The sequence below is a fragment of the Musca domestica genome, unplaced genomic scaffold (assembly GCF_030504385.1).
Source record: "Musca domestica strain aabys unplaced genomic scaffold, Musca_domestica.polishedcontigs.V.1.1 66, whole genome shotgun sequence".
NCBI lineage: Eukaryota > Metazoa > Arthropoda > Insecta > Diptera > Muscidae > Musca > Musca domestica.
Window position 1 is genome coordinate 4,072,026 of NW_026712376.1, and position 27,142 is coordinate 4,099,167.

Below are 27,142 nucleotides of genomic sequence, written 5' to 3' on the forward strand. Positions count from 1 at the left end.
AATTGCATTTATTATTTTTACTTACATTTTTGTTTCCATTTTCAATCAAGCAATGTTTATTTTAAAACAATTTTCCTTAATCGTTATTATACGATAGCAAACACACAAGTGACTGATTTTGACATTTGTGTTCGCATGCGTACGAAAGAAAAAAGATAGTGGAACGCAAAATTACACTGAAATGCTTACGTTTTCGTTCGCTTTGATTTTCGTGCAAATTTTCGTTCTGATGGATTTTAGTGGAACGGAAATCAGCTGTTTGTCGTGTAAAAGTTGTGCGAACGTGTTCTTTCGATATCGTGGAACTGGCTGTATGTCTTTGATACAGTATAGCATGTTCAACATTCATTTGGCATTGCCAAAGCAAAGTCAACCAAAGACATTACATTGTTGCTATGCTTCGCTAGATGGCGTTCGAAGTATTAAAATAATGTTATACTAACATGTCGTTACACTAAAGTGTAAAACACCTCTGTAGGAAATGTCATAGGTGAATAATTATTGAATAACAATTTTAATGGAGATGGAAAGACTGCAACCAACTTCAGATTGCTTTCATTTCTAAGCCACTCGACCCACAGCTGTTAAAATTATTCCAGTGACAGCTCATTATATTGTTTACAAGCGTACAGAAGCATTTTAGTGAGAATTTTTCAGAAAAAAAGTATTCGTTATGGAATTCAAGCGTGATAGTGTGATTTCTTTACATTTTGGCAGGAAAACTACCAGCATTTAAATGTGAATAAATCTTTTGTGTCTCGTACCATTGCTCGTTACCGTGATACTGCTATCGTAGCACGACGTCAAGCAAGTGGACGAAAGAAAACAGCAACATCAATAGAAATGGTTCGAAAAGTAAATAGCGACTTGATCGAAACCCGCGTCGCAGTGGCCGAAAAATGGCTCGTAAGCTGAACATATCACAATATTCCATTCGGCAAATATTGAAAAATGAGCTCGGGGTAAAGCCATTGAAATTCCAAAAAGTGCAAGAACTTAAACCGCAACAGAAAGAAAATAGACAAAAAAGAGCTAAAGAGTTGCATCGCTTAATCGAAGATGGTGAACTGCCGAACTACCGGTTTTCTCCGATGAGAAAACATTCGTTGTCCAGCAGTTTGTAAACAAACAAAATGATCGGGTTTACTTGCCAAAGAGGTCAGCTGAAAATGTGCAACTTCCGTTGGCCACCAGAACTCAAGCGCCGGCCATGGTGATGGTGTGGACCGCCATAACAGTCTATGGTCGCTCTCCGCTCGTATTAATCGACCGTGGCATCAGAATAAATGCCGAATATTTTGGCCGCAGAACTTGGACATTCCAACAGGACTCAACACCATCGCTCTCAGCACGCGCCACCAAAGAATAGTTACAAAATGATGTTCCTCGCTTCATTTCCAGCGGACAATGACTACCAAAATCTCCGGATACCAATCCGTTGGACTGTTTTGTCTGGAGTATTTTGAAAAGCAAGGTTGGCAAGCAAGCGCTTCGCCGGAAATGGTCCAAAATACCGCAGAGCAACATTCGGGCAGCGTGTGACGGTTTCATTGGTCATAAATTGTGCTAAAGATGACAAATTCGAACAAATCTAAACTTATTCTAAAATTTTATGCTATTTATACCCTCAGCCATATGGCTACAGAGGGTATATATCATTTGATACGGTCAAAACGTGTCTAGTCGAAATAATGGTTTTAGACCCTAGGTCTCATTGGACCAAATCCGTTTCAGAACATTTGGAGTCGATCTACCGATGTCCGTCCGTCCGTCCGTCTGTCTGTCTGGCTGGCCGGTGCGCACGATAACTCTCGAATTGAGTATCCGATTTCATTCAAACTTGGTACATCTTAATATTTTTGTCAAACTTAGATCGAGTTCGGAGATGAGCAATATCGGCCCACTCCTTCTGGTACCTCCCACACAAAATGTCAAAAATTTCAAAGAAAATAATTTATTGCACAGAAAGAGAAAGGATATTCCGATTTTGCTCGAACTTTGCGAATCCTCATATTTTCATTAGTGCTAGGTCATGTGCGAAAATGGACAATATTGGTCCACTCCATCAGGGACCTTCCCCACAAAGGGTCAAAATTGTGAATTATTAAAGCTCTTATAAAATGTGATGTAAGAGTCCGATAGTCTTCAAATTCCACACATCCCAATAATTTTATTAGCCCAAGGTCTGGTGTTAAGAGGCAATACATCGGTCCACTTCTTTTGGTACCTCCCCCACAATAGGTCAAAATTTTCAAAAAAAAATATATATATAAAATATATTTTTTGCACAGAAAGAGAAACGATTGGCCGATTTTGCTCTATCTTTGCAAATCGTAATATTTGCGTCAGTGCTAGGTCGGGTGCGAACATGGACAGTATCGGTCCACTCCATCAAGTACCTCCCCCACAAAGGGTCAACATTTTGAATAATTATAACTCTTAAATAATGTGATGTAAGGATCCGAACGTCTTCAAATTTCACACATTTCAATATTTTTATAAACCCAAGATCTGGTATTAACATGGGATGTATCGGTCCACTCCTTCTGGTACCTCCCCCACAAAGTGTCGAAATTATGAATACCCATGAAGCACATAAAACGCCAAATTAACATCCGTTTCCATTTAGACTTGGCACATCTCAATATTTCTATCAACACAAGATCTGTTATAAAAGTGGTATAGATTGAACCATTTCTTCTCCCCCATACATAGGTTTCAAGATTTTGAAAAACAAACACTCAAATAAAGCGAAATAAATATCCAACTCTCTTCAAATTTCACACACACATATTTTTGCTAACACAAGATCTGTTGTGAAGTTGATATATATCTGCCAACCCCTTCTGGGGTCACAATTTTCAATAATTATATATGTTATAACTTTCGAAACAATTTAGCAATACTTTACTACTTGCTATGTCAAATATTTCTCTCAATAAGAAGCCCGATATGAAAATGAAATTTATCGGTATTTATGATTTCGCATAAAATTGGAAATAAATATCCTTTCTTGTAATTTTGCCCAATATTTCGCTCAATATTTTTTTTATTTGTATCAGATGAAGTATAAAAGTGGAATATTTCGGTAGACACTATCTTGTAAATAACGCACATTTTAACACTTTCTAAAAATTATTACATATCTCATATAAAGTGAAGGAGTAAGTCGATATAATCCATACCAGGAACGTCGGAATATTTATATTATATTTTTGGGTCCGACACGAAATGGACAGTATTGGCCTATTCCTTCGGAACCTGCTCCATAGAGGGTCAAACGTTTGAATAATTGTAACACTAGTCAAATTATATTTAAATAATCGAACACAGGTTGAGGGTATATATCTGTCGGCAATACCGACTAATACTTTTTAACTTGTTTTTGCTTTCATTCAATAAAACTAAAAAAAAAGAAAAAACTATGGCGTTTGGCTTTGTTGCAGTTTTTTATCTCGCCCACAAAGGATTGTGAAACAGGTCAGCGATTCTTTACAACTTGCTATATCTAAATATTTCGCTCCACCAGAAACTTGAGATGGAAATTTGGATAAAAATGTTCGATTTTCTTGTAATTTTGGCCATACCAATATTTTTATCTGTATTAGATGAAGTATGAAAATGGAATACTTCGGTCGACTATGTCTGGTATCTCACGCACATTTTAACATTTTCTAAAAATTATCACATGTCTCATATAAAGTGAAGGAAATCCAAACCTGGCACGTCGCAATATTTATATCAATTTATTTTGGGCCCATTGGGCCAATATTGGCCCATTCCTTTGGAACCTACTCCATAGAGGGTCAACAATTTGAATAATAATAACAGAAGTCAAAAAATATTTAAATAATCAGATATTGATTGAGGGTATACATCTGTCGGCAAAACCGACTGATACTTTTTAACTTGTTGCAAATAAGATTAATAGGCAACACTTATTGCCCCCAAGGAAAATTTCTTATTTATAAAGCATATCTTTAGGAGGCGGATTGATACGGTAAAAATATGACAAATACACATAGGTTTAATAGACACATTTTATTCGATCAAATTCTTTAATGACATTTGGATTTATTTTGATTTTCTGGTCCTTGTTTTTAATACCCCATGGAGGTTTCGTAAAGGAATGCAAACTCAAATGAGAGTGTCTATTTAGGTGCGGTGTTGTGATTATTTTACTTCGATCTCGTGCCCACACGCATACACACACTCTGTTTTCAAAAAGCACAAGAGAGCAATGTGACTGAGATATTTTGTGTGAGCGAAAAGAGTTGCCAATGCATGGCAATAATTGACAAAAAGAGCAAGAGAGCGAGAGAGAGAGAGCTCGTATGCAACAAGTACCAAACAAAACCGACTCTTGAATTGAAATTGATGGTGAAACATTTCAAGATTCTGTTTTCCAATTTCAGTTGAGAGATTGTGTTTTAAATCGAGCGGACGTGTGTACGGAAAATAAAATAGCTTCAAATCGTGTTCAAAGTAAACGAAGAAGCAAAACAAAAAAAAAAAGTATATAACCTAGCATTTGCAACAACAAAATAAGCATATTGCCCGAAAAGAAACGACTCAGTCCCAAAGCTAACCAAGATTCTAATTTTGGTGATTTTTGTTTTGGAGCATGAGATAATGTACGAGTAATAGATAATTAATTGCTTGAGATTTATGTTTATGGGAAAAGTGAATTTATAAAAAAATTAAAAATTATTTGCCTGAATGCTGTGTGCGAGCGTGTTTTTTTTTAATTTTGCCAATTTAAGCTTAGGAATGTTGTATGGTTAAGTTTGCATGATTTTTTTTTTTTTTTTTTGAAATTTGCTAAACCAGTTTGTATTTTGTTGCGATGATGTGATGTGCCAGAGTATTTGTGTTAAAATAAAACAAAAAACAAGAACAAGAAAAACAAGCAATAACCGCAACCAGAGAACCAACCAACTCCAAACCACTCACACACATATGTAAACAATTTTTAGCTGGCTGGCTGGCTGCCGTGTTGTTTGTGGTACAGTGGGTCGTTGGCTGCTCCACGGACGAAGACCCATCGATGAGGAGACAAAATTCCAACAATGCCTGCTGGTTTTCTAGCCAACTTCCAAATAGAAAAATCAAGCCAACACTAGTCACAGGAAAAAAAAAGAACACGACAAAATAATAAAAACAAAACAATCACACATAACCTACAACAATGGTGGGGAGTCAAATCAACAACCAAGCCAGCCGCCTCAACTTATTTTGTGTCTTTCCCTCTCTCTCGAGAGAGGGAGAAAAACAGAGCTGAGCACATTGCGCAGAGTTTCTGTTTTCATTTGTGGCCCATGCTGGTGTTAGCTGCTCTCAAGCTGTAAGGGGCCGCAAAAATTCAAAAACAAAACAAAAAAAAAAAAAAAAAAAAAATATATATAGCCGCTGGTGTTGCTCACAGCTCTCCAAGATCTGTTTTGCCATTCATTTCTATCCGTCGTGGCAATCGGTTAAAATCAGCGCGTAGCGAGGCTTGACATTAACAATTGTTAAAATTCTCAAAAAAAAAAGAAAAAAAAAACATAAATGCAAAACGCAAAAAAGAAACAATGTTAATAAAAAATTAAAACCAGTTTTAAACAATAATTAACGAAAATTCACTTTATGCTGTCTAAAGTTAGTAAAATATAATTCAATTTAAAAAATGCTGTTTTACTATCAAAGTTGATTAAATCAATGTGTAAAAAAAGAAAATAAAAAAAAAATAGTAATAATAATAAAATAAATAATAATATAATAGTATAAAATGCAAAATTAAAATACTATATTCATATGAAATGAAAGTGATGTTTGTTACAACGCCTATAACTCACGAACGGCTCGACTGATTTTGACAATCTGCAGCAATTCGGAATGGTCTCCTGGCAAAGATACAAGGATAAGACTAAAAAACGCATAAGATTATGCCAATAAAAATAAGAATATTTTTTTTTGTTTTTTTTTTGTGCTATATGTATTGTTTGTCTGTTTTTATACACTCTACCATACATAGTACGGAGGGTATATTAAGTTTGTCATTCCGTTTGCAACACCTTGAAATAAACATTTTAGAAGCCATATATTTATACGCTTAGCCATAGGGCTACAGAGGGTATATATCGTTTGATACGGCCAAAACATGGAACCTCGTCGAAATAACGGTTTTAGTCCCTAGGTCTCTTTGGAGCAAATCCGTTTCAGGACATTTGGGGTCGATCTAGCGATGTCCGTGCGTCCGTCCGTCCGTCTATCTGCTGGCTGGTGCGCACGATAACTCTCGAGGGAGTATCTGATTCGATTAAAACTTGGTACACAGTAATATTATTGTCAAACTTAGATTAAGTTCGGAGATGGGCAATATCGGTCCGTTCCTTATGGTACATACCATACAAAAGGTCGAAATTTTCAAAAAATATATATTTTACTGCACAGAAAAATAAAAGATAATCCGATTATGCTCCAACTTTGCAAATCTCAATATGTGCATCAGGTTAGACGCGAAAATGGAAAATTTGGTCCACTTCATCTACAGGGTGAGATAAAAAAACTGCAACAAAGTCAAACTCCATAATTTTTACATTTTTTTTAAATTTCATTGAATGAGAGCAAAAAATTTCGGAAATATCATCAAATTTTAGAATAAGTTTAGATTAGTTCGAATTGGTCACCTTTGGCACGAATTATGGCTTACAATGCGTGCTGAGTCCTATTGGAATGTCCAAGCTCTGCGGCCAAAATGTTTGCGTGCCCAAGACTTTAATACACCCTCCAGAATATTTTCGCGATAATCTTTAGCATTTATTCTGATGTCACGATCGATTAATACGAGCGGAGAGCGACCATCGGCTGTTATGGCGGCCCAACCATCACCATGTCCGGCGCTTGAGTTCTGGTGGCACATTTTCAGGCAAATAAACACGATCATTTTGTTTGTTTACAAACTGCTGGACAATGTTTTCTCATCGGAGAAAACCAAATTCGGCAGTTCACCACTTTCGGCCAAGCGAAGCCACTCTTTAGCTCTTTTGAGTCTATTTTCTTTCTGTTGCGGTGTAAGTTCTTGTACTTTTTGGAATTTTAATGGTTTTACCCCGAGCTCATTTTTCAATATTTGTCGAATGGAAAATTGCGATATGTTCAGCTCACGAGCCATTTTGTCGGCCACTGCGACGCGGGTTTCGTTTAAGTCGCTTCTTTACGTTTCGAATTATTTCTGCTGATGTTACTGTTCTCTTCCGTCCACTTCCTTGATGTCGGGCTACGCTACCAGTATCACGTAGCAGTAACGAGCGATGGTACGAGACACAAAAGATTTATTCACATTTAAATGCTGGAGTGTTCTAACGATATCCACTTGTGCTTTTCCAGCGAAATCACGCTTGAATTCCATCACGAATAACTTTTTTTCTGTAAAATTCTCACCAAAATGCTTTTGTACGACTGGAAACAATATAATGAGCTATCACTGGAATAATTTTAGCATCTGTCGAACGAGTGGCTTAGAAATGACCGCAGTCTGCAGTTGGTTGCTGTTTTTCATCTCACCCTGTAGTACCTACCCCACAAAGGGTCAACCTTTTGAATATCCATGAAGATCATAAAACATGAAATAAACATCCGATTCCATTCACATCTCAATATTTCTATCAACACAATATCTTCTATAAAGATGGTAGAGATCAGGTCATTCATTCTGGTACCTCCCCCACAAAAGGGGGTAAATCTATTATAAAATCTTAAAAAAAAAACATCGGGTTCTCTTCATAATTCATACATACTACTATTTCTACTAACTCAAGATCTGCTGGGAAGATGATATGTTTCGGTCCACTCATTCTAATTTTGTAAAATATTTTATACCCTCCACCATTCTATGAGGGGTATATTAATTTTGTAACTCTCGACACATGTGTATTTTGCCAGTAGTCAAGGTTATGTTCGTAAATTGGTCATGTCAACCCTCGTTTGCATGTAGCCTCCAAGTCAAATTTTGTATTTAAAGTTCGTAATGGGTACTACAGCCTATGACAGAAAATCACGTATGCAAGTCCACCTCTTCGTATTCGGTATTTTGATGAATTTAGCAGCATTATTCACCGGATTTGTTAAAATATCGTATTGGAGATTTGTAATGGGTGTCGAATATTCCCTATTTTCGGTACTTTGATGATTTTAGCTATATTTGTCAATGGAATTGTCTAAAAATCTATACTAGAAGCTTTTTCTAAGAACTTTTCTCCCCGGAAGAGAAATGTCTATATAGGTCCACGATATCGTATAGCCCCCATATAACGATATCTCCCGAGATTTTGTGTTTTGATGATTTTAATGGCATTTTTCACAGGAATTGTTTCAAATTTCGAAGTTGAAGTTCGTAATGGGTATTACAGCCTATGACAATTGTCTATGCAGGTCCACGTCTTCGTAAAGCCCCCATATAAAGGGTTTCATTTGAGTGGTATTTTTGTATGGAGTTTTTTTTTTGTTTTTGTTTTTTTAATGTTCGGCCAGGCCGAATTTAGCTGCTTTTTTATTTTATTTTTTTGCTTTTAAAGGGATACATATTTTCAAAAAAGTACCACCAAGTTAAATAGAATCAGTTGTTATCGCCGACAGCTGCATACCATGAGCCAATATTCACTATTGCATTATGATTATTCAAACTGTTGACCCTTCAGGGGAATGGGCCAATATTATAAGCATTGAAAATTGTTACCCTTTTTAGGAGAGATACCAGAAGATGACATATCTTGTGTGGTGAGAGAGTGTGGATGCTCCAAATTTAAAGAAAATCAGATGCTTATGTCGCGTTTTATGAATGTTAGAATTAAAAGGATAGATATAATCAAAATTTTGACCCTTTGTGGGGGAGGTACCAGAAGGAGTAGTCCGATATCTACCATCTTCACACCAGACCTTGTTTAAGTAAAAATATTGGGATGTGTGAGATTTTAAAAGAATCAGCTATTTAAAATTTTTACCCGCTATGGGAAGGTACCAGAAGGAGCTGCCCGATGTTGTTTATCTTCATAACAGATCTTGTGTCGATAGAAGTATTGGTATATGCCGAGTTTGAAAGTAATTGAATGCTGATTTTGCGTTTTATGATTATTTCAAATTTTGACCCGTTGTTGGGGAGGCACTAGAAGGAGTGGTCCGTTCAATCCGTTCTTAATATCAGACATTGTGTTAGTGGAAATACTGAAATGTGGGGAATGTGAAGATAATAGGACTCTTGATTCACATTTTATAAAAGTAACAAGTTAAAAAGCAGTAAGTTCGGCCGGGCCGAACTATGAATACCCTCCACCATTTGGAACGAATTTGGAAATTTTCATAGGCTGTAGCATCCATTACTAAGTTCAAATACGACATCTCAAACAATTTCGGTGGGTATTGTACCTAAACACGTCAAAATATTGAATTTAGGGAGGTACTGATATATGGGGCCTAAACAAAGACCTGGACCTGCATAGAAAATTTTCTGTCACAGACTGTAGATCCCATTACGAATTCTAAATACGTAATTTGATACAATTCTGGTGAAAAATGTCGCTAAAATCATCGAAATACCGAATATCGGGAGGTACCGTTATATGGGGGCTATATGAAGACGTGGACCTGCACAGACAATTTTCTGTCTTAGGCTGTAGTATTCCTTTCGAACTTCAAATACCAAATTTGAAACGATTCCGGTGAATACTGTAGATAAAATCATAAAAATACAGAATATCGGGAGGTACCGTTATATGGGGGCTATACGAAGACGTGGACCTACATGGCCCATTTACGAACTTAACCTGCCTACTGAAAAAATAAACATGTATGCTAAAGTTTAGCCTTCTATCTCTATTCGTTCGAAAGATAGCGTGATTACAACAGACAGACAGACGGACAGACAGACAGACGGACATCGCTAAATCGACTTAAAATTTTACGCTGAGCAAGAATATATATATTTTGTTGGGTCTGACATGAGTATTTCGAGGAGTTACAAACGGAATGACGAAGTTAATATACCCTCCATAGTATGGTGGAGGGTATAAAAACTATTCAAAATGTTGACCCTTTGTGAGGGAGTTACCAGAAGGAGTAGTCCGATATCTACCATCTTAAGTAGATACAGTGGGATGCGTCAGATTTTAAAAGAAACGGATGTTTATTTCGCGTTTTATGAGCTTCATGGCCATTCAAAATTTTGACCCGGGTGGTACTTGTTGAGCAGGTACTTTGTGGGATAGGTACTTGTTGGAGTGGACCGATATTGTCTATTTTTACACCTGACCTAGCACTGATACAAATACTAGGATTTGCAAAGTTGAAGCAAAATCGGATGATCCGTTCTCTTTCGGTGCAGTAAAATATTTTCTTTTTTGCCCTATTGCCAATCTCCGAACTCGATCTAAGTTTTATAATAATATTACGATGCACCAAGTTTGGATCAAATCGGATACTCCCTTCGAGAGTTAAAGTGCGCACAAGCCAGACAGACGGACGGACGGACATGGCCAAATCGATGTCCTGAGACGGATTTGGTCCAAAGAGACCCAGGGTCTAAAGCCGTTATTTCGAGGAGGCACGTTTTGGACGTATCAAATGATATATATCCTCTGTAGCCATATGTCTGAGGGTATTAGAATGGAAGAGAAACCAATATTCGATCTCGATTCTTTTATTTTTAACGGTGTTCTTTGTCTTATGGTGGAGGTACAAACGACCGAAATTTACGCGTTGTTATACCCTCCACCATACTATGAAGGGTATATTAATTTTGTCATTCCGTTTGTAACTCCTCGAAATACTCATGTCAGACCCAACAAAGTATATATATTCTTGATCAGCGTAAAATTCTAAGACGATTTAGCCATGTCCGTCTGTCTGTCTGTGTGTCTGTCTGTCTGTCCGTCTGTCTGTCTGTCTGTTGTAATCACGCTATCTTTCCAACAAATTGAGATAGAAGGCTAAAATTTTGCACACATGTATTTTTTCCCAGTAGGAAGGTTAAGTTCGTAAATGGGCCATGTAGGTCCAAGTTATCATATAGCCCCCATATAACGGTACCTCCCGATATTCGGTATTTTGATGATTTTAGCGACATTATTCACCGGAATTATTTCAAATTTGGCATTTGAAGTTTGCAATGGATGCTACAGCCTAAGACAGAAAATTATCTGTGCAGGTCCACGTCTTCCTGTAGCCCCCATATAACGGTACCCCCCGATATTCGGTTTTTAATGATTTTAGCGACATTGTTTACCGGAATCGTTTCAAATTTGGTATTTGAAGTTCGTAATGGTTACTACAGCCTAAGACAGAAAATAATCTGTGTAGGTCCACGTCTTCGTATAGCCCCTATATAACGGTACCCCCCGATTTTCGGTATTTTGATGATTTGAGCGACATTATTTACCGGGATTGTTTCAAATTTCGCATGTGAAGTTCGTAATGGATACTTCATGCCATGCCAGAAAATTGTCTGTGCAGGTCCACGTCTTCGTATAGCCCCCATATAACGGTACCCCCTATATTCGGTGTTTTGATGATTTTAGCTACAATATAAACAGATTTTTCTTCAAGTTTCGCATTTAAATATTGTAATAACTTATGACAAAAGTTGCCTATGCAGGTCCACGTCGTCGTATAGGCATTCGGTATTTTTAAGATTTTAACAGAATTTTTAACGGATTTTTTTTTTGGAAATTGTCAAATTTGTACCAAATGGTGGAGGGTATTAAAAGTTGGGCCCGGCCGAACTCACAGCTTTTTTACTTGTTACTTCTTCAAATTGTGCCACTGTATTTATTTTATATAATTGACGAAAATAAAAGTATTGTGCACATGCACAATAAAATAATAATAAAAATATCTGTACAATGCAAAAATGTAAACAAAATTATATGAAAAAGTAAACCGACAAAACAAAATTACACAGCCAGTTATTTTTTATGAACTACGTCATCATAAAAATATATTGCTGAGGTGTGTTTAATTTGTTGTTGTTGTTGTTGTTTTTGTAATTTGTATGAAAACAAGTTTTAGTTTCTCCCGGCGACTGGTGTGTTTTGCTCTTGCTGTAAATTAAGGTCAAACTGAGCTTTTTCTTCTTCTTTTTTTCTGTTCGCTTCAAACAAGATTGAACTGTTTTCACTTCTCCCCGTGGAAAATGGAATCTCACAGAATTCGAAAAAAATATTAACATATTCAAATAAATCAATGTTGTGGTGCTCTCTTGTGGTTCATGTGTTTAAACTTCTCTCTTACTCTCTTTTCTTGCAGCTTCGAACAACATAACAACATTGTAAACACTGGATGGAGAGAAGTATCTGGTAATGATCGAACCGAAGCAACACCGGCCATAAAACTTACAAACTAAAATCAACAACAACAACAACAACCACAACAACGGTTACAAGTCTAACAACTCGATTCAGTCCAGAGCAGCGCTTGGAAAAGAACAGTGTGTGCAAAGATCAAATCAATCGCCGTCATCAACGTGTATAGAAGCTAGAAATACAAAACAAAAAAAGAACGGAGAAAGAAAGAAACAAACAAAAAAGCATAACGTATTTTACCAACAACAAATTATCCCCCTCCGAAAAAAGTACAACTTGTACGGAGCAGAGAGCCCAAAAATAAACTCAAAGTTTACCTTGATTTCTTTTCTTCTTTGATATTTTCCGGTTTCTAAAGGTGGTGCAGAAGCAAACGCGAACGTTCTGTTTTTTTTTCTTCTTCTTTTTTACGCGCGATCACCTGGAATTTTTCGTCTAACAAATTGTATTGTTGACTACGACAACAAAAAATCGAAAAATTACAAAGAAAAAATAAAGTGTGTGCGTGTGTTCGTAAACCTTTCTACTCCGACAATTTCTGCAACCTCATCACCGAACATCTGAAAAGGATTTCTGCCTTGTCTTCAAGAAATAAGGGAGAGTCAAATAACTGCTGCCGCTACCTAATATTGGAGTAGAGCTTTTCTTTTCTTTTTTTTGGCGGTTCCACAGAAAATCATTCACGCTGGATTTGGGATATTACGAAGCTGTTAAAGGTAAGTTGAGTATTGAATTTTCTCTTTACATTCTGAAATGGATCGGGGGTAATTTTCATTTAGCCTGGGAAAGTTGGAAATGAGGGGATTGTTTGTTGCACTGGAATTACAGAAAAAGATGTGGAAAAATTTAAAAGAATTAAAAACTGAACTGTGTTTAGAAGAAATCAAAATTGGACAGTTCTATAAAATAAACCAGACCAAGCAAGCTATCCTCAAATTCGGTAAAATGTGAAATTATTTCAGTTTGTCGGGATATTCCTATACTGAATATTTTTTAAAAGATGATAAAAAAAACCCACAGTTAGCTTGAATTACCAAATTACAGAAGTTACCAATCTATTTTCTATTCCCATCGGGGAAACCACCACAAGCAACTCTCAAGCGAGTAAGTGGAGTAAGTTTTCATAAATGGCGCCCAACGTGCGCCTATATATTAAATGTAAAACTGACTTTTCTCGAGCAAGAACCCTTTTTATACACTCTATCATACATAGATCAAGATAACTAAAATTGTACTCAACCAACACAGTAAATTTAAAAAGTGGCGCCCAACGTGGGACTGGGTTAGACTTTTCTCCCCCAATAAAGTACAATTTAAAATTAGCGCCCAATGGGTGGCGTTTTAGACTTTCCTGGAACATGAGTCGTATTATACATAGATCATGATGACTTACATTTGACTCAGCCAATGCGATAAGCTTCAAGAGCACATGAAGAAGACAATTTTAAAAAAATGGCGCCCAACGAGGGGCCTTGTCAGTTTTTTTTTTCGAAAAAGAACCCACTGCACATTTTATGGAGGAAATATCGTCGTTGTTAGTCCGTTAGCAACTCATGTAAATAAACTACAAGTGCCCAATAGAGTAAATTTAAAAAGTGGCGCCCAACGTGTGACTTGTTAAACTTTTTGTAAACCTTTTTATATCCTCTAACAAACAAGATCAATAAAACTTTACTCAGCCAACGCAATTTGCTTTACAGTCGTCCGTTTGCAAATTAAGTGTCAAAAGTGGCACCCAACGTGAGTGGCTTGTTAGACTTTCCTCGATAAAGAACACTGTTTACACCGTGATACATCTTAGCATTGCTATTCCGTTTATAAGTCATCGAAACAATCATTTATGACCCTATAGAGGTAAAAAGGTGATTTCTTAAGAGTTATGGGAAAGTTAAAAAACATTGAATTGATGTACGGTCCATATTGACCGGGCATATACTTTCCAGCAATTCGACTGGTATCTCACGAATAAATACGTCAATGTTGTCTTCCAATGCGTCAATTGAAGCAGGCTCGTCTGTATAGACATGAGCTTTAACAAAGCACCACAAAATATAGTCTCAAGGCGTTAAATCGCACAATTTCGGCCGCCAATTGACCGACAGCCCCGAACGTGAAATTAAATTTTCACCGACCTTGCCTTTCACTAAGTCTATAGTTACGCTTCAATGATATGAAAGCGTTTTTCGTTTGTATGATCATGGTTAAATTATAGGCCAAGTTGACAATGTTTGACAGTGAAGCAAAACACGGAACATGCGTGAGATGTTTAAAAATATTCCAAAATAATATTAGCAAAAAATCGACCTTTATATTTTTGCTCAGGCAAAATTTTCGTCCTTGGTAGTCAATCAAACTATGAAGCGGATCGACCAAAATGAATTAAATTTATTTCAAACAACGAAATAAAGTACAAGCTCCTGCCAATGAAGTAAATTTTAAAAGTGGCGCCCAACGTAGGGCTATGATAGACTTTTCTCGAACAAGAACTCTTTCCATCCGCCATATTACATCTTATCTTTGTTATTCTACTTATAATTAATCAAAATTCATACTACAGGATCAGCCAATGTATGGTAGAGGGATGTAGTTTGAGAAAAGTAAACATAGTTGTTAGGAAGTATTACCTTTGCTATGCCATTATTATTCATCGACCGTAAAAAACGTAAATTCAAAATGTGACGCCCAACGTGGGTGACTTGTTACATTTTTCTCGAACAAGTTTCCTTTGTATAGCCTCCACCATACATAGACCAAGATGACTAAAATTTAACACGGTAAATTTAAAAAGTGGCTCCCAACGTGTTAGGCTTTTCTCAAACTAGAACTCTTTACATACCATAACACCGCACATAGTATGGAGGATATATTACCTTTGTTTAAAAATTGGCGCCCAACTTGGTGTGGAGAATATATTACCTTTTTTTTAAGTGGCGCCTAACGTGGGGCTATATTCGACTTTTTTCGAACAGGCACTGAGGTAGACTTTTCGCTAACAATAACGCCATACCATACCATAACATACCATACCACCATACATAGCATGGAGGATATATTACCTTTGTAAAAAACGTTGCGCCTAACGTGGGACTATACTACACCATTTTTCGAACAAGAACTCTTTTTATACCTTCCACAATACAAAGTCGGTAACCCAATGAAATAATTATTTAAGATCCGACTAAGCATATATATATATACTTGGACGGCGTAAAATGTGACCGCCCAATTTCCGATTTATATAAATATTTTTATCATATTTTCCATCTGAATTAGCTATCTTTATCTATTTTGGGTTCCCATTCGAAATTAAACCACTTTTTTTTGTTATGGTACACCAGTCTCAATCGACTTCAGGAACTTCTATATATAACTTTGAACTTCGATACAATTTGAAGCACAACTAAACAACATCAATCTTCTCAAAAAAAAAAAAAAATTAAATGAAATTAAATCGGTTCGGTTTTTAATATATAATATCGGTTCCGGCAGATTTTAGTAAATTTTAAAAATATTTCGAGGGTTTGCAGACATGTTATTGTCATATCCAGCTAAAGATCTCATTACAAAATAATGAATATTTTAAGGACATTTCGCAACAGTAACTTCTTACAAAACACCATCCTAACCCCTTATCATAAGATGAACATGTCATAGGCATTCGGAAATATTTTCGATTTAACGCCAGCTTTCCTTGTTAAGAAGTTACATGTTTTCCATGCAGATGATTGTGTATACTTTTTGTCTAGAGTTGAAAATGTTCGATAATATAAATCATAAAAATCGTCACCTCCGCCATTTATGCCGCGCAAACATACACAACAATATATTATAATTCCCCTACATGGAATAAAAAAATGCCGCCCATATTAAGACCTTGAATGTTAAGACATCACCATTTATTTGAGCCATATAAACAAACTTTTATTGATTATAATCCTGGAATTAATTAAATTAGGATCCATCCATAAAAATGCCACACCACTCGGCATAAATATGCCCTCAGGCCAATTTAAAAACGACAACATCAACCTCCCACACGCACACATGCGCGCCGTCTAGGCTGCTGCTATCCCCATCATCATCCAAAGGCAACCATAACTGAGGCTATGCCTGCGATCCCCGCAAAAAAAAAATAGTTTCAAGTTTCGCTTGAACAGATGAGGAAGTAAAAGAGTTCGACCACAACGACGACGCAGAAGTTGAAGCATTGATGATGTTGAAAACCAACACCCAGGGCAGAGCATTTAGAATCTAGGCAGCTCGCACACATTTGCACTCACCAGTATGGGCATCATCGTTGCTAGAAATATAAACACCATAAATTTCCGAGTTTACTCAAAGAGTTGCAAAGTTTATGGCGCAGGGTATTCAAAAGAAAAAACGACGACAATGATGATGAAGACTCGAGCAAAACAGAAAAATTGAAAAATGAAACATAAACAATATGACCCGACAGATTTTATTGATTTACAGTGGGCAGGATATGTTAAAAAACGTTGGGTTGGCATTACTCCCCTAAGAAAATACTCATCACATATCTGGTTACTCATCCATTATTTTAGCAAGAGCATGTCATACGAAATAGAAAATTATTTTTGAGCCCCAAAAAAGTTCCGAGGAAAATGTGGCTAAAATCATCCAAATACTGTCGGTAAAACCGACTGCTTGTCTTTAGCTTGTTTTCTACCCATTTAGGGAAATTAGGAGTGTTCCTGCTCGAATTCGAGTAGAGAGTTAAACTCGCTCACTTTGTGGCAGCATTCCCAAAATTCCAATAACAGAGAGTGAAATTAGAGAGCTATTTTGTCAGTTTTCTTACTGAGAGTCTGCTAATTCTCACTAGGGAACTTTGCTCAGTAAAATTAACCGGAATCATCAGAAGTTGATTTATATTTTGGTCATCGCGAAGTACTTTAAATTTCTCTCTCTCTCTCTCTCTCTCTCTCTCTCTCTCTCCCTCTCTTGTGATCTTCTGATTGCACAAGTCTGAAGTCAAACACGTCAGATTCCACAGGGTGAGATAAATAAAAACTGCAACAAAGTCAAACGCCATAATTTTTACATTTTTTCATATTTATTTAATGAAAGCAAAAAATGTCGGAAATAGCATCAAATTTTAGAATAGGAACGAATTTTGAATTTAGACACGAATTATGGCCTTGAAACGCCAATGAAAGCTTCACACGCTGCCCGAATGTTGCTCTGCGGTATTTTGCCCCATTCCCGGCGAAGCGCTTGCTTGAGATGGTTCAAAATACTCCAAACACAAACGGATTGGTATCCGAAGATTTTGGTGACCATTGTGCGCTGGAAATGAAGCGGGGAACCTTATTTTGTAACCATTTTTGGGTGGCGCGTGCTGAGTGCGATGCTGCTGAGTCCAGTTGGAATATCCAAGGTCTGCGGCCAAAATGTTTGCGCGCCCAAGGCTTTAATACACCCTCCTGAATATTTTCGCGATAGTATTCGGCATTTATTCTGATGCCACGGTCGAATAATTCAAGCGAAAAGCGACCATCGACTGTTATGGCGGCCCACACCATCACCATGACCGGCGCTTGAGTTCAGGTGGCCAACCGAAGGTGCACATTTTCAGCTGACCTCTTTGATAAGAGAACACGATCATTTTGTTTGTTTACAAACTGCCAGACAACGAATGTTTTCTCATCGAATAAAACCGGTAGTTCGGCAGTTCACCACTTTCGATCAAGCGAAGCAACTCTTTAGCTCTTTTGTGTCTATTTTCTTTCTGCTGCGGTGTAAGTTCTTGAACTTTTTGGAATTTCAATGGCTTTACCCCGAGCTCATTTTTCAATATTTGCCGAATGGAATATTGTGATATGTTCGGCTCACGAGCTATTTTTCAGCCACTGGGTTTCGATCTAGTCGCTTCTTTACTTTTCGAACCATTTCTGCTGATGTTGCTGTTTTCTTCCATCCATTTCCTTGACGTCTACGGCTACGCTACCAGTATCACGGTAACGAACGATGGTACGAGACACAAAAGATTTATTCACATTTAAATGCTGGAATGCTCTAACGATAGCCACTTGTGGTTTTCCAGCCAAATATAAAGAAATCACACTATCACTCTTGAATTCCATCACGAATAACTTTTTTTCTGGAAAATTCCCAACAAAATGCTTTTGTACGCTTGTAAACAATATAATGAGCTGTCATTGGAATAATTTTAACAGCTGTCAAACGAGTGGCTTAGAAATGACAGCAGTCTGAAGTTGGTTGCAGTTTTTTCATCTTACCCTGTAAAGTATTTTTATTCCACGAACTTTCCAAACGAATAATGAGAAACTGATTGTATCCTCAGGTTTATGGCTTCTTGTAGCCAAATTAAGAAAGCCCTTGAATTTCTATCTTAAAATTGGATAAATTCGAAATATTTTTCCCAAACAACTCCACTGTGCTGCCAACAATGGCGCGGCCGCATTTATTGCGACCTGATGCTGATTTTGCAACTACAGATGTTGGGCGTTGCAGCCGGGCGTTATTGAAGGTGGGAAGATTGTTTATTAGTATTGTTATTGTTTTTGTTGTTACTGTATTTGTATGTATTTGTTTTTTATAAATTGCGTCTGGTGCTTTTCTACAACACCACTGATGATGTTGCTGTTGGAAGTTGCTTGGCTGCTTGAATTCTTGGCCTTGTTGCGATCTTTTGTTTTGTTTTAATTTGTAAAGTTTTATTATTGCTGTTGTTGTTTCTGATGGTTCTCTTGACTTCACTCAGTGTTGTTTGGGGCTAAGTTTACATTTAATTCATAGAAGAACTTGAAAAAAACGCGAAAACGGTTTGCAGTTTTTTTTTTGTTCTTCATTTTGGCGTTGAAAGAAAACAAACGTCAGATAAACAAAAAGCCACCAACAAGCCAATCGAGATGATGGTGATGATGATGACGATGATGTTAATCGCGCACAAAATGCATGAAATATTTCGATGCAAAACAAAAAAATTGAACAAAAAAAAAAAAAAAAAAAAAAAAATGCCTCAAAGAAGAGATGCATGAAATTCCTCAACATAACCTTGTGAGACTTCTTCGGTTACATGTAGATGACCACCCGGTGCTGGTCTTCTACTACTACGGGAAATGTATCCACGAGGGTGTGCATTTGTTTTGTGACTGCTTAGGCAAGGCGTGATGTTTTGAGACACGGACATAACTGTAGCAAAATCGGAATTATAGGGATGTTGTAAAGGCGGCGGCCTTTAATGCTGTTGAGGTGAAAATACATAAAATGCTTTTTTATACCCTCAGCCATATGGCTACAGAGGGTACATATCATTTGATACGGTCAAAACGTGCCTAGTCGAAATAACGGTTTTAGACCCTAGGTCTCTTTGGACCAAATCCGTTTCAGAACATTTGGAGTCGATCTACCGATGTCCGTCCGTCTGTCTGTCTGTCTGGTTGGCTGGTGCGCACGATAACTCTCGAAGGAAGTATCCGATTTGATCCAAACTTGGTACATCGTAATATTTTTGTCAAACTTAGATCGAGTTCGGAGATGGGCGATATCGGTCCACTCCTTCTGGTATCTCCCACACAAAATGTCAAAATGTTTAAAGAATCGAATTTATTGCACAGAAAGAGAAAGGATAATCCGATTTTGCTCGAACTTTGCGAATTCTTATATTTTCATCAGTGCTAGGTTAGGTGTGAAAATGGACAATATCGGTCAACTCCATCAAGTATCTCCCCCACAAATGGTCAAAATTTTGAATAATTACAACTCTTATAAAACATGATTTAAGAGTCCGATAGTCCTTAAATTTCGCACTTCCCATTAATTTTATTAGACCAAGGTCTGGGGTGAAAATAGAATGTATCGGTCCACTCCTTCTGGTACCTCCCCCCAAAAGGTAGAAATTTTCAAAAAATATTTTCTGCACAGAAAGAGAAACGATAATCTGATTTTGCTCGAACTTTGTAAATCCTAATATTTTTATCAGTGCTATGTCAGGTGCGAAAATGGACAATATCGGTCCACCCCATCAAGTACCTCCCCCACAAAGGGTCAAAATTTTGAATAATTACAACTCTTATAAAATGTGATGTAAGAGTTCGATTGTCTTCAAATTTCACATATCCCAATATTTTTATTAACCTAAGGTCTGGTGTTAAGAGTGAATACATCGGTCCATTCCTTTCGGTACCTCCCCCACAAAAGGTGGAAATTTTCAAAAAAAAAAAAAAAAAAAAAAAATATATATATATATATATATATAAAATATATTTTTTGCACAGAAAGAGAAACGATTATCCGATATTGCTCTAACTTTGCAAATCCTAATATTTGTGTCAGTCCTAGGTCAGGTGCTAAAATGGACAGTATCGGACAGACAATCCATCAAGTACCTCCCCCACAAAGGGTCAACATTTTGAATAATTATAAGTCTTATAAAATGTGATGTAAGAATCCGAACGTCTTCAAATTTCACACATTCCAATATTTTTATAAACCCAAGATCTGGTGTTGACATGGAATGTATCGGTCCACTCCTTCTGGTACCTCCCCCACAAAGTGTCGAAATTTTTAAAATTAATAGCATGAAGCTCATAAAACGCCAAATTAACATCCGATTCCATTTAGACTTGGCACATCTCAATATTTCCATCAACACAAGTTATAAAGGTAGTATAGATCGAACCATTTCTTCTGGTACCTCCCCCATACATAGGGTTCAAGATTTTGAAAAACAAAACACTCAAATAAAGCAAAATAAGCATTCAACTCTCTTCAAATTTCACACATACAAATATTTTTGCCAACACAAGATCTGTTGTGAAGTTGATATATATCTGCGAACCCCTTCCGGTACCTCACCCACAAAGGGTCACAATTTTCAATAATTTTATCTGTCATAACTTTCAAAACAATTTAGCAATTCTTTACGACTTGCTATGCTCAAATATTTCTCTCAATAAGAAGCCTGATATGAATATGAAATTTATCGGAATTTATGATTTCACATAAAATTGGAAATAAATATCCTTTCTTGTAATTTTGCCCAATATTTCGCTCAATATTTCTTTTATTTGTATCAGCTGAAGTATAAAAATGGAATATTTCGGTAGACTCTATCTGGTACATCACGCACATTTTAACATTTTCTAAAAATTATTACATATCTCATATAAAGTGAAGGATATAATCCATACCAGTAACGTCGGAATATTAATATCATATTTTTGGGTCCGATACGAAATGGATAATATTGGTACATTCCTTCGGAATAATTGTAACACTAGTCAAATATATTACGATTATTTAATCGAACATAGGCTGAGGGTATATATCTGTCGGCAATACCGACTGATACTTTTTAACTTGTTTTAATTGAAAGATAAGTTGATCATGGATGTCAATTAGTGGCAGAGGTCTTTGGGAGATCTGAGGGTGAGAGTACATAAAAAGCTTTTTTGACTGGCTTAAGTCATCGGCTGGCTTCTTCGGAAAAGAACAAAGGAGCGTAGGGTCAAAATCCAACTAGCTCAACCTGAAAAAACCAGAAAAAAATTGTTCCTTTACGAAGAAGCCAGCCGATGACTTAAGCCAATTAAAAAAGCGTTTTATGTACTCTTACCTTCAGATCTCCCAAAGACCTATGCCAATAACTGACATCTATGAGTAACTTATCTTTTTCTGCAACTGCCAAATTAAGTCTTTCGACAAGAAGATGAAAGACAGTTTTCGGTTTTATGTAAGCCATTTCACATTACTCTCTCTCTCTCTCTCTCTCTCCTTAACTAAATACGTAATAATCCGATTTTTTTTGAATACCCATTTAAATCTTTCCATCACTTTATGCTATTAATTTTAAAATGACAGCCATCAAACATAAATGCCACTCATGTACATATGTATGCATATGAATGTACATCTGTTGGTATTCCCACCACTCGAACTCGAAAAAAAAAACCTATATTAGAAAATTATTCACGTACACCGAATATGAATCTTCAGGCCACACCTTTCACATCAGTCCACTTAACTCAAGAGGTCTTTTGACGCCGCCATGTGTGTAACATAACATGTAGACGAATAACTTGTCGAAAAAGGAGGATAAAGTCAAAAGGTATCAGTCGGTTTTGCCGACAGATGTATTCCGCCTAGCCTTGTGTTATGATTAGTCAAACGGTTGACCCTTTGTAAGGGAGGTACTAGAAGGAGTTGGCAAATATTGTATCTGACCTAAGTCTGATATAACAACAAGTAAGCAAAGGCTATAGTCGTGCGGGGCCGACCATGTGATACCATACAACACTACAATATGTTCGAAGTCCTCTTATATCCAAATCCGTTTTGGAAGATTTCGTTTTTAAAATAATGTCAAAGAGCCCTGAGAGGGTAACCTTTAACCCTTACGTGTTTGACCCAGAGAATTTGCCCATACAATTTCACACTCCGTAGTGTTTTAAGTATTCAAAACAATTTCACACGAAAATTGTTGTCCATTTTAGAGATTAATATAAACCAATGGTAATGCAAAATGATAGACTTCTTCCCTGTCCTTAACTCTCTTCTGATGCGAAATTCCGTGTCGATTAGTTTTCATTTTTATGGCCTATAGAGCGACAACAAAGTTAGAAAAATTGATTTTTTTAGTCCATTTGAACCTCGAAATTTACATCTTAAGAACAATCGGCCCAGCGGTTCTTGATTTATAAGAAGAATAAATAAGATCAATTCTTCGATTTCCGATTTCTTGACTATTAGCATCACTGTATTGGTCAGATGTGATTTTTTAATGTATTTGTGATTTGGCTGGGATTAAAAATATTCACGGTTTAGTGGAAATTTTTCTATTTTCTTACAAAAAAGTGAGGGTCTATTTTAGCGGCTAATTATTGTCCGATGACCGACCAAATTGGTAGGTTCCTGCCCAGTCCTAAACTCTAACTCCATGTAAATGTTCGCGTCGAAAATAATTGTGTCCTGTACAGCAACTGCAAAATCAAGAAAATTTTCTGTTTTTGGTCCATTTCAACCCCTAAATATCGTGCGTCCATCTCCAAAAACAATAGGGCTCTATTCTGACCTTAACCCCAGCTACATTCTAAATTTCGTCAAGATCGGGCCATAATTGCGACCTGTAGCTTGATTACAAATTAACATGGGCAGTCGGACAGACGGACGGACGGACATACATAGCTAGATCGACTCATCTCGGCGAGATAGGAAGATCCATATATACATTCCTATGTGGGAAACCAATATTTCGAGGTGTTACATATTTTTTTGGCCCAATCAAACTTATAATACCCCCAACACATAGTGTTGTAGGGTATAAATATTGCCACATGCCACATTTGGAATATATCGACTATTCCTGTTCGAAATTGGAAAATGTGTAAATTTTTGGAAAATGTTGAAATATGTCTGAGGTAACAGACTAAGCGGACCGAAGAATTCTACTTCATCTAATGCAGATAAAAATATTGATATGCGCAAAATTTAAAGGAAATCGAACATTTATGTATATCTAATTTTATTCGAAATCAAAAATTCCTATAAATTATATATTCATATCCGATTTCTGGTTAGGAGAAATATTTAGATATAATAAGTTGCATAGAATCGCCGTACCAGAGGGGGTTGGCAGTTATCTGCAGCAGATCTTGCTTTAGCAAAAATGTTTGGATGTTTGAAATTTGAAGAGAGTTGAAAGCTTATTCCGCGTTTTTTTAAAGCGTTTTGTTTTTCAAAAATTTGAACTCTTTGTGGGGGAGGTACCAAAAAAAGTGCGCTGATATATGCCATTTTAACAGCAGATCTTGTGTTAGTAAAAATATTTTTATATTTTTTATTTTTTTTTGGCATGCGTGAAGTTTGGAGAGAACCGATTTTATGATCGTTTTGCTTATTCTAAATTTTAACCCTTTATGGGGAGGTACCAGAACGAATGGTTCAATCTATACCATCGTTCTAACAGATCTTGTGTTAATAGAAATATTGAGTTTGGATGTTAATTCCGCTCTTTATGAGCTTCGTGGATATTCAAAATTTTGACCCTTTGTGGGGGAGGTACCAGAGGTAGTGTATCGATATTTCCCATCTTCAGACCAGACCTTGGGTTAATAAAAATATTATGATGTATGAAATTTGAAGAGAATTGGACTCTTAAGACACATTTTATTAGAGTTATAATTAATCAAAATTTTGTGTGGGAGGTACTTGATGGTATGGAACGATATTATGCATTATCGCACCTGACCTAGCACTGGTACAAATATTAGGATTTGCAAAGTTAGAGCAAAATGGAATGATCCTTTCTTTTTTTTTTTTTGAAAATTTCGACATTTTGTGGGGAAGTACCAAAATTAGTGGTCCGACCAATCCCATCTTCATAACAGACCTAGAGTTGTTAGAAATATTGGGATCTGCAAAATTTCAAGACAATTGGTCTCATATTTCACATTTTATAAGCGTTGAGATTGTTCAAAATGTTGACCCTTTGTGAGGTCTATATTGTCCACTTTTGCACCCGACCTAGCGCTGACAAAATTATTTGAATTTGCAAAGTTTGCAGAAAATCGTATGAGCTTTTCTTGTCCTATTAGCTAAATTATTTTCTGTGACGATTTTGACCTTCCGCGGAGGAGGTACGAGAAGGAGTAGACCGATATTGCCTATCTCCGAACTTGATCTAAGTTTGACAAAAATATTACGATGTACCAAGTTTGGACCACATCGGATATTCCCTTCAAGTGTTATCGTGCGCACCAGCCAGACAGACAGACGGACGGACGGACATCGCTAGATCGACCCCAAATGTCCCGAAACTAATTTGGTCCAAAGAAACCTAGGGTCTAAAACAGTGTTTTTAACCAGGCACGGTTTGACCTATCAAATGATATATACCCTTTCTAGCCATATGGCTGAGGGTATAAAAAACGAACATTGTCTATGATCCGGCAGCTGGTAGTTTTTAACTTGTATGTTGGCTCAATGTGTACGTAAAAAAGAAGAAATGGAGATTTTGGAGTGAAGATCAGCCAGAAACGTGACAAAAACTACCAATGCATCCATTGTACCGTACTTCTTTAAAGATGCTTATAATCGCAACGTTACTGTTAATGGTGAGCGCTACCGTGATATGATACCAACTTTTTTCGCTCAAAAAGCGAGAGTTTGACTCGGCACACCGCACGATTAAAGGCTATACAAACACCTGTCGGCAAACCCGACTGATACGTTCTAACTTCCTATATTCATGATAAGCGTAAAACTCTAATCCGATTTAGCCATGTCCGTTCGTCTGTTGTAATTACCCTATATTCGGCAGAAGTTGATATAGAGTACTGAAATTGGTTTACGTTTTGGGTCTAAACTTAGATCAAGTTCGAAGATTTCGACAATTTTCTGCACATCTGTCAACGGCATTTTCTGAAATTTGGTATTTAAAGGTTGTTATGGGTCCCGAACCACCTTGCAGAAAACAGTTAATGTAAGTCCACATTGTGGTATAGACCCCATATTACGATACCACCAATATATTCCGTATTCTGATGGCTTTCCCCATTCTTTTTCAACGGAATTGTCTGAAATTTAGTATTTGAAATTTTGTTCAAAAAAACGGCCATAAAATTTTGGTTTGATATAGGTCCTCATGTTGGGTCTGTAAGTCAAGTCAAGTATTTGGCGGGTTGATGTTATGGTAATTATCAAGTACCCTACTTCTCTTCTGATGTCTTATTTTTTATATTTTTTCGGCCTTAATGTCATCATATTTGCTGTTATGGATTTCAATTGTGTGTTCTCCTCGAGTTTTATGACGTTGCTCATTGCTTTTGTCTTCTTTATCCTCATTAAACATTCATTCACTTGTTACGACTGTCGTCTAGTCGGAATTTCTTGTTTTTTTACGATCAATTATCACTGTCGTTATCTGATCTTTACATCTTTTCGGTAAACTATGATAATGTTTGTAATATAGGCAAAGGTTTGCCCAGCTGGTCACTCAGCACTCGGTGGTCATCATCATCAGCATTATCGGTATTGTTTCAAAGTTCGTCTTATTTCTTTTTCTGCTTCTTTGCTTTTATTACATATTTTGTTTAGGGAAATCAGACTATTTGGTGGAAGTTCCTTTTTATGGGAAACCACCATTACGCAACAGGTCGTAATTTCTTTTTGCCTTGTTCGGTCTCAATGGAAAAATAAGAGGTGCCAATTTCGCACCGCCACCACCATCGCTTTCATGGGTTTCTGCTGTGTACCTTTCTTTACGGCGTTTAAGTGCATTCCGTTTTATCTTCATGTTCGGTTTACACAGGTTTTTTTTTTTTGTTTTTGTTTTCTAATTTTTCATTGACCCTAATTCTTTTCCATTTAATTCTTAATGGGATTTTCTGTTTACGTTTTGATATTCGTTTCAACGGCAGCATTTGAGCAGCGAACACAAAGCGTTAATGTCGGTCCAAGAAGAAGACGAAGAAGGTGAAAAAGCGACACCATCGAAATGAACCTTAAGCCGAAACAGGTTAAATTCCTACTTTACGTCAAAACGACAAACAGCAGCGTCAGCCAGTCATGGGAGTTCTCTGCGCCTAGTTCTTTGGGACACCGTGTCACAGCTTTGAGGTGAAAGTAAACGGACGGAATATAACAAAACAAAGAATAGAAATGATTTTAAATTTCGATTTAGCTTTAGTTGATGATGGAAAATATTTAGAAAAAAGATTAAGCAATTAAAGCGATGCGAAAGTTGAGAGAATCCAGGTCCATCTTATTCAACATTTTTTTATAACTTTCTTTGTAGCCAGAAGCAATGTGGAACAGACATATTA

General features: G+C 36.7%; 1 protein-coding gene across 2 annotated transcripts in view; it reads left to right on the forward strand.

Annotated features, from left to right (window-relative positions):
* The first annotated feature begins 4,397 nt into the window (after positions 1 to 4,397).
* LOC101897032 (spectrin beta chain, non-erythrocytic 5) overlaps positions 4,398 to 27,142 on the forward strand; it is a 135,223-nt gene continuing 112,478 nt past the window's right edge. Inside the window, exons 1-2 of one of the 2 annotated variants that reach the window (XM_005176881.4) lie at positions 4,398 to 4,634; positions 12,280 to 13,051. The gene's annotated coding sequence lies outside the window, so the exon portion shown is untranslated. Of the gene's footprint in view, positions 4,635 to 5,448; positions 5,641 to 12,279; positions 13,052 to 27,142 lie in introns of those variants that run through there. The other variant, XM_011298011.3, reaches the window with a different exon arrangement.